Source organism: Sciurus carolinensis, chromosome 12 (assembly GCF_902686445.1).
Source record: "Sciurus carolinensis chromosome 12, mSciCar1.2, whole genome shotgun sequence".
Taxonomy (NCBI): Eukaryota; Metazoa; Chordata; class Mammalia; order Rodentia; family Sciuridae; genus Sciurus; species Sciurus carolinensis.
The window spans coordinates 72,173,904-72,182,274 of NC_062224.1; positions in this window are offsets into that span (position 1 = coordinate 72,173,904).

The window sequence follows — 8,371 nt, forward strand, 5'->3', positions numbered from 1 at the left end:
TATTTATGTTCCCAAAAAAGGGCCAGATGAAATAATACTTAGGATATGATAATTTCAATTGGGCATAAGAGAGTCCCCTCTGTGACTGCATAAATTTGCTACTTCCTTTGCTAAAGTTGCTACCTCATAACTGTTTTCTTTCTCCATCGTCCGTAGTACTAGGTCTTTCCATTTGACAAATTTTTCCTTAGTGAGAAATAAGAAGTTTATTTTAAAATAAGTAGAATTGTGACTAACATTAACATATCACTTGAAATTTTTCTCACATTGTCTCATTAATGCTCAGGGCACCCAGGAGGTCACTAAATATGATGATTATCACTTTTGAACAAATTAAAATACCAAGGAACAGAGGGGTTCACCAACTTCCCTACTCCCTACACACGAAGTTTTGATTAAAGCTTAAAAATGGAGCTCATTCTGATTCAGCCTAATTTTCATGGCTTCTTATGCCCTCCAAATACTTTCTCTAGGAAATAAAAAAAAAGTAATAATTAGAAGAAGAGATATCAAACCAAAGAGATCTAGAGTTGGTTTTTCTCAGTCTGAGAATGTCTACCTCTTCTTTGTGCTAAGAACAACCCATCACAGCTCTGACCTTGGCTATTGGCAGATATGGAATTGGTCCCTTGCACAGGCCTGGGGTCAGGATAACATTGGTCCCACAGGCCTTTGCTTTGGTATTCTACTTCCTGGAACCCCTCAGAAAATGGGTCTCCTTCCCTCTAGTCTTGAATCCTGGCTCCAGGAATGAGGCCTTTTTTAAAAACTTCTTTCTGTGCCGAGAATGGGACAGCTATCCACCATAACCAACAACACCAAGGAAGGAATGATTCTCAGTCTGTCTCTGCATTTATCCCCCATATGTATTGGTGACAAAACCCATAAATCTAATGTTCATGACCAACCAATTCCTACAAGGATAGGTGATGTACATAAGGAAGGAGAGTAGACTATCTATCCATGTAATCGCATTCCTAAAGTAGGTTGTCTGGTCTGGGCAAGCTGCAGAGTGCAAGGCCAGTTTAAAGAGAGTTGTCATCTCTCAGCACCAGCAGGCCCCTGAGGAAGATGTGGGCCCTTGGGAATAAATAGGCCAATGTTTGAAGAGAAGTAGAGAATCTAGATTTCTGTGGGAATAGAGTTTATAAAATAACTTAAATTTTATTGAAAACATTGTGCAAAGCAAGCATCCATGAATAACCAATTTATGACCATTTTGATATTCAGATTTCCAACTGCATGGGATTTGGTGACAACATACATGATCCAAAGTAAAGAGAAAAATGAGAGCTCAGGATAACACACAGTTATTAGGACTGTTCTTATGAGTAGGTCTAGCTAGGAGATAGAGGCAGATGACATAAATATTCTGGTATAGATTGCAGTTTAAATGAAAGAGGCAGAGGAAGGAGGTGTAAGGGAGCAGCATTTTTCTTTGCACATTTGAAGCTAGTGGTTTCTACAGCAGTGAATGGATTAAACTTGTGTATGGCCCAACATGTCTTGAGAAGCTTAAAGACATGCTCTGGCGCAGGAATCTTATTTTGTAGAGGGAAGAAAAGTTGACTGACTTAACAAAAATAATCAATTTCATAGGAAGATACAAAGGAACCCTGAGAAGTCATCAATTCAGTTCAACAAGTTATTTATAAAACACCTACATTAACCATTCTATTCCTGTTGTGGTGGGGGAAGTCTCTGCTCTCATTTTAAGAGGTGCTTTAGAGCTTCAGTGTGCACAATAATCAACTGGGGAGCATGTTAAAGGGGGACTTGAGGAATTTGGAATCTGAGTTTTAGCAAAAAGTTCACAGGATCACAGTGTAAGTAGTTTGGATGACACTTTGAGAAACAGACCTCATACCACCTCCTCCTGCCTCTGCCTCCAGTCCTCAATGACAGGATGCACTTGATAGCTTCAATCATCTTGTTGACTCTGAAACCTGAATTTCCTTGGACTTAAAAATGTTATATGAATGAGTATTGATTGCAGATATAGAAAAATATGCACATTTTTACTATACAACTTCCAAAATAAGAACAGGTGTTTAAACATCCTGATCTTTCTAAGGCAGACTGTAAGGATGTGTGTGTGTGTGTGTGTGTGTGTGTGTGTGTGTGTGTTTACATGCATTCAGTCAGTGGTATTAAGATAGGTGGGGAACCAGTGATATAAGAAGCTATTTTCATAGGAAGGCAGCATCAATTAAAATCAAGTGCTTAGTTTTTTTGTAAACAATGACATGTTGCTATGTGAATTTTGGTTTTGTGTTTGTTTTGTTTTTAAGAGAAGGGTTGCCATTAGTTTAAGGTTAAGTTCTGTTGGACTTTCTGAAGGAAAGTTAATTTTTCTTTGTCCAGTAACTCGCACTCAAAACTTCCTCAATATTTGTAGCTTTTAGTAGTTCATAATGAATTATTTTTATCCCATATTTATGTTGGAAACTCTGTCCAATGAAGATAGGGTTTTTTCCCCACTCCATTTTGTGGAAACTTAAGTCCCTCTGATAAAGTGCTAGAGTTGATCCGTTCCTTGAACTTCCTCCAGAGCATGTCAACTGAGATTATTGAAGGCTGGAACAACAATCAGTGCCAGGAAAGGGTAAATCATATTCAGTAAGTTGGTTCTAGGTTGTTTACTTCACGTGATGGGCACCTGGGTGATGTGTGACTATAGCCTGCCTTGTCTTCAAGAGCCAGACACACCTCTGTCCATGGAGGGCAGGAGCAGTTAATCATTAACTGGAAATGACTAGTCATGTTTTGTTTCCACCTTGTGTTTCAGAAGCAAATGTGTGTGGAGGTTGTCTGCAGAGTATTCCCAAATCTGTCATCCTTCCTGCAAAACAAAAACTCACTTGAAGAATAGTGAGAGATCATGTGGTAGTTTATTTATGTGCCTTACAAAAATTCTTGTCTGGCTTGTAGTGCTCTTGAACTGGGTATTCACATTTAATAACTTTTTCTAGAAAAAGAACTGCTTCAAGTGCCCCTAAAGAGATTTTGTCCTTGGCCTCTTAAGATATTAAATGTTCTCATGGTTCAGATGGCTGCTTGACTTCTACAGTGGCACCACTGAGGCCAAATAATGTAGTCACCCGAGAGGAAGAATGAATACAACTCTCCCACCCCTGGTAAGGACTTCAGTGACTACCCTTCCTCTTTATGTGTTAAAGATTTGAGCAAAAGTGTTCAGGCAAAGTGAGAAATCATATGGACAGAGGGGGAAGAGCATAATATAACAATGGTTACTGAATTAGTCTTCCATGACAAAATACCACAGACTGGTGGTTTAAACAAGGAAAGTTTATTTTCTCACAGTTCTAGAGTCTGGAAATTCAAAATCAAGGTACTATCAAGGTTGGCACCTGGTGAGATCCCTTCCTGGCTTATAGATGGCTGTCTTCTGATCTCCTGTCCTCACATGACCTCGTCTCTGTGTGTGACTGGAAAAAGATAGACCTCTGATCTCTCTTCCCCTTCTTGTAAGGATTCCAATTTTGTCAGATTAGGGCTTATATGACCTCATTTAACCTTAAATTAGCTCTTTAAGGCTCCTATCTCCCAATAACAGTCATCTTGGGGGCCGACATTTCAACACATACATTTTGTGGGGACACTTTTTATTAGAATTTTAATTTTTAAATATGAATACAATTAATCAATTTTTTATTTATGAATATTGATCAAAACTACTTTATATAAATAGGAAAATAATTCCTCTAACAGAAATCATTTCCATAAATATAATTTTTTCTAGTTTCTCTCTTATATAACAATCTAGCTAATCCTCTAATAATCCTTTGGTTTGTATACTTTATAGATACAGTGTATCTATGCTATGTGTATATGATTTGTCTAATTCTATTTATACTTATATGTAAACATCTATCTATACATATAAGTGTATGTAACATAGATACAAAGGCAGATACATACACTTGTATGTATTTATCTAAACCCACCTACCTATATATAATACCTCTATATATAATATATGCACTCTATCTTCATATATCTATGTACAATGCCTACCTCTATAGATAAGTGGATAAATATAGATTATTATGTAGTATGTACTTATACTGAAACTTCAAGTTACCTCTTCTTTATCCATCAAATGAAATATAAATGTGTCAATTTGTACTTTAAGACTTCCCATTCTCAAACTGTCAAACTATGGTCATTTTTCTGGAACTAGTCATTTTTCTGGAACTTACTCTTGGCCCTAACCAAACTTGGCCGACTAAATGTGCCTCCCTCCAACATTCCTCTCAGCCTGTCTGAGTTTTATTCTAAAATCTAATCAAAAGGGAGTTCGTGTGAAGGAAAGAACAAGGAGGGGAGGTAGGGAAGGAGGTGTCAACCTCCCTTCTCTGCCTCCTTTCCCTAGAAATGTCTCCCCCAAATTCAGCATCTTGTCAGCATCACTAATTGGCATTTTTTTTCCCTTTGGGTGTTCTTAAATATTTGTTGGTACTTCCTCAAAATACTGGTACTAAGAATGAAGTTAGAAGATGACAAAAAAAATCACCCCCCAAAAACTTAAGCAGGAAAAAAAATTAGTAAGAGAGGAGAATGGCACACATCTGTAATCCCAGCACCTTGGGAGGTAGGAGCAGGAGGATCACAAACTTGAAGCCACCCTTAGCAACTTGGTGGAAACCCATTTTAAAATAAAAGAATAAAAGAACTGGGTATGTAGCTCAGTGGTGGAGCATGAGGTAGAGCATTTGCCTCACATGCACAAGGCCCTGGATTCAATCGCCAGCACCACAAATTATTCAAACTCTTTGCTTAACAGAATCTGCTATCTACATGACAGAATGACTTTTACTTCTGCCACTTCATCTGGATTCTCCTACAACAGAGCACATCGCTACAGTCTATATTCATTAGGTGCTCTCTGAGAATGCTGACACAGGCGATGTCTATGCCACAGAAAACTAACTGGTTGAAAGTGAAATTTTAGGTCAATAAAATTATCTGCAAAATGATCTGAACTTGCAAGCTTGATTGAATTACTGTTGTGGAATAAGCATCTGATTTGCAGGATACAGAAAGAATACGTTTTTATCTCAGAATAGCTGCATTCTGTGTGTACATATGTGCATGTGTTTTGTATGCATGTGTATATATTTTCTAAGTAAATTGGAAGAACCATGAATATCCATAGTCCTCCACACAAGATTTTAAACTGATATAGTAAAATATATGAGAATTTTTATGTACAGAGTATCTTCTATAATCAGTTTATCTTAAATATTACAAAGTTTTATTCACACCAATGTACGTGCTCACAGTAAAACCTCATTTATTAATCCACTGATAGTAAGCAAATAAAAAATATAAGGAATTTCAGTGGCTTGGAAGACTGAAGCAGGAAGATTTTAAGTTCAAAGCCAGCTTCTGCAACTTAGCAACATCCTAAGCAATTTATCAAGACCCTGTCTCAAAAGAAAAAATAAAAAGGGCTGGGGATGTGGCTCAGTGGCTAAGTGCCTTGGGTTCAATCCCCAGTACAAAACAAAACAAACAAAAATCAAACAAAAAAAGATAAGGAAGAGTATAGTTCAAATTTTCAGGACTTTCTCACTCCAAAATTTTACATTAGGACCAATTATCACTGCTAATTTTTTTCACAATCCACCAAAGGGCAGGTTTTTATTTTGAATCTCCAAAATTGTGCCTCACTAGTGGGTGTGCAGTTTGGTTCAGTGTGATTTTACCATCCTCTGTAAATTCTTATCAAACAGAGAAACTGGTCTATTATGTCCCTACAATGTGGGGAAAACAAACAAAAATAAAGAAAGGAAACATTGGTATTCAGAGTAGACCTTACCACCAATCACCTGGGGCCAGCTGCAAGTGAGAAGACAAGACTTTAGTTGAAACCCATGTGAAACAGGATTCAACTCAAGTGTGCCCTACAAAGCACCCGTCAAGTGAGCTGCTTTATAAGAAAAGGATTCTATGGTTAAGAAAGTTTGGAAACATTGACTACTATGTCTCCCTCCAGAAAATTCTGAATGTTCCTTAGACTATAAAAGGTATCACAAAGCCCTAGAGTAAAGAAACCCATTTAACTTTGTTTTAACCAATATTCCTAAACACAGGTTGGTTTAAAAAAAAATCTTTTTATATAACATTGCCCTGGGAAATGGTGTATAGAAATTTAGTTTCATCTTAAACCAAGAAAACTGATCAATGATAAGAAAATAGCCAGCATACTTATATTTTCATGGCTGGTTAATGTAAGAAACCACAAGGTTCCTCAAAAATTCCTAGGGAAAGTAATTATGACCAAGATCCTTTATTATCCCTCCAAAGAATAAAGGCAATAAGTTGAATGATACCAGACATTTAGTAGAGCCTTACCTTTCCCCAAGGGCATTAGTCTACCTTTCCTGCCCATTCAATCCCGAACCCCACAGACTGACCCAGATTATAGCATATGAATTATTAGGGTAAAATTCTGGAGAGGATCCACTGTGTACATTTACACACCCAGATTCTGCACTGAAGAGAAAAGTATGCTGTACTCTCTAAGTAATGGCCCTCTGGGAGCTCTTATTTTGTCTTTTGGGATTGTACTTCCTGCCAATGCATCTTAGAGATGATATTTTACTGTGAGAGTGGGGCTGTGTGTATGTGTGTAAATCTCATATTTTCCATCTAAGAAATACAAGAAAAGCTACTGCATTCAAGACCTGTGGTTTTTCTGATCCTGTATTTTATCTGTCCTTTGTTGTACCTAGAAAAGGTGGGATGAGTAAATGTTCGACCCGTCCTTTGCTTTCTTCCAGGTAGTATGTTTTCTTGGCTTTACTGTCATCTTGAGCCTTGTTTTGGAGGGCAGAAGAATGCTTAGGTCATGTTTAGTTTTTATAGCCTCATTTAGTGGAAATGGATCCTTTGGGCCCAGTCTATGCCCATTGCCTAAATTTAAAGTTCTTTTTCTTGCAGGTGGCTTAATTTATATTTGTTGATGGCACAGTGAATGCAAATAACCACACAGGTGACCTTTAGGAGGCTATAAGAGCCAAGCCAGTTATGTGAGTGACTGAATTCAGAAAGGGATTTTGATATATGTTTAGCATTTCTACAAATACCTTTTGAGGAAGGAGAATATTTAATCACCCAGTAGGAGGTGTTTTGGAAGCATACAGTGAGCTAATCTGTGGTACATGATCAGGTATTTCAGTATCATAACACTAGGGGAGTGATACAGTAAAAGGAAACCTGAACGGAATTATAGAATCGTTAGAGTGAATTGATCTTTGTGAGAATTATCTGTTCACTTCATTTTATCACATTCCTTTCTATCCTGATAGGCTGCACCTATATCTCAAATGAGAGTATAATTGAGACTGAGTCATGACCTAATATGAAGTAATATATGACTGAAATAAATTGTTTGTTCATCTTAAAGCTATCATCAGGGAGATTCTGTCCCCAAATTTGTCCAAAATGATGCTTTAGCCTACAACTTATAATTAAATCAGGTAAATTAAATACTCAATAATTTGCAATAGATGTTTCTAAAATATCTACTGGGTGATTAAACAGTATCCTTCATCAAGAAAAACATTTGTAGAAATGATGATCATGAACGAGATCTTTTTCTTGTCAGAAAGCAAAGTTGGAAGTTACTCAATCCTCAAATCTTGGCTTAATTTGATCAATAAGGCTAATTCCATAAATCTACATGTTTAAAGCTAATAAGACTTATTTCTAATATTAGCATCTCTAATTTAAAAATCAATTTGAGAATTAAAAAGATCCCTCTGCACTGTCAGGAGAAAATAAAGCAAGGGGTGGGGATGTCTAACTGAGACCTTCTATTCATAACCAGTACTCGTGAAACCTGCGTGGCTCACACAGCCTGCTCACCCTCCTCTCTCCACAGTGGTGGCCACTCCCTCCACCCACCACTATTTCTATTCACTATTTGAGGGTCAGTCTTGACTTTAAGTAAGAGCTCCAACCCAGCACCTTGGAATACAGGATAGCCACTAGTTCTGAAGACCAACCTTCAATTTATTTCACTGTATCTACCTGATTCTCTGTCTTAGTATCCCATCTTTATCCTAATCTTGACAATGAGGAGGAGGTTTCCCTCTGCAGTAAAATTATCTATGCCTCTTCAAAGTTTTGTAATTGGTAAATCTATTTCTAAATATGTATATTATCATTACAGCTGGGCACAGTGGTGCATGCTTATAATCCCAGTGACTTGGGAGGCTGAGATGGAAGGATTGCAAGTTCAAAGCCAGCCTCATCACAAGTGAGGTGCTAAGCAACTCAGTGAGACCCTGTCTTTAAATAAAATACAAAATAGGGATGGGGATATAGCTCAGTGGTCGAG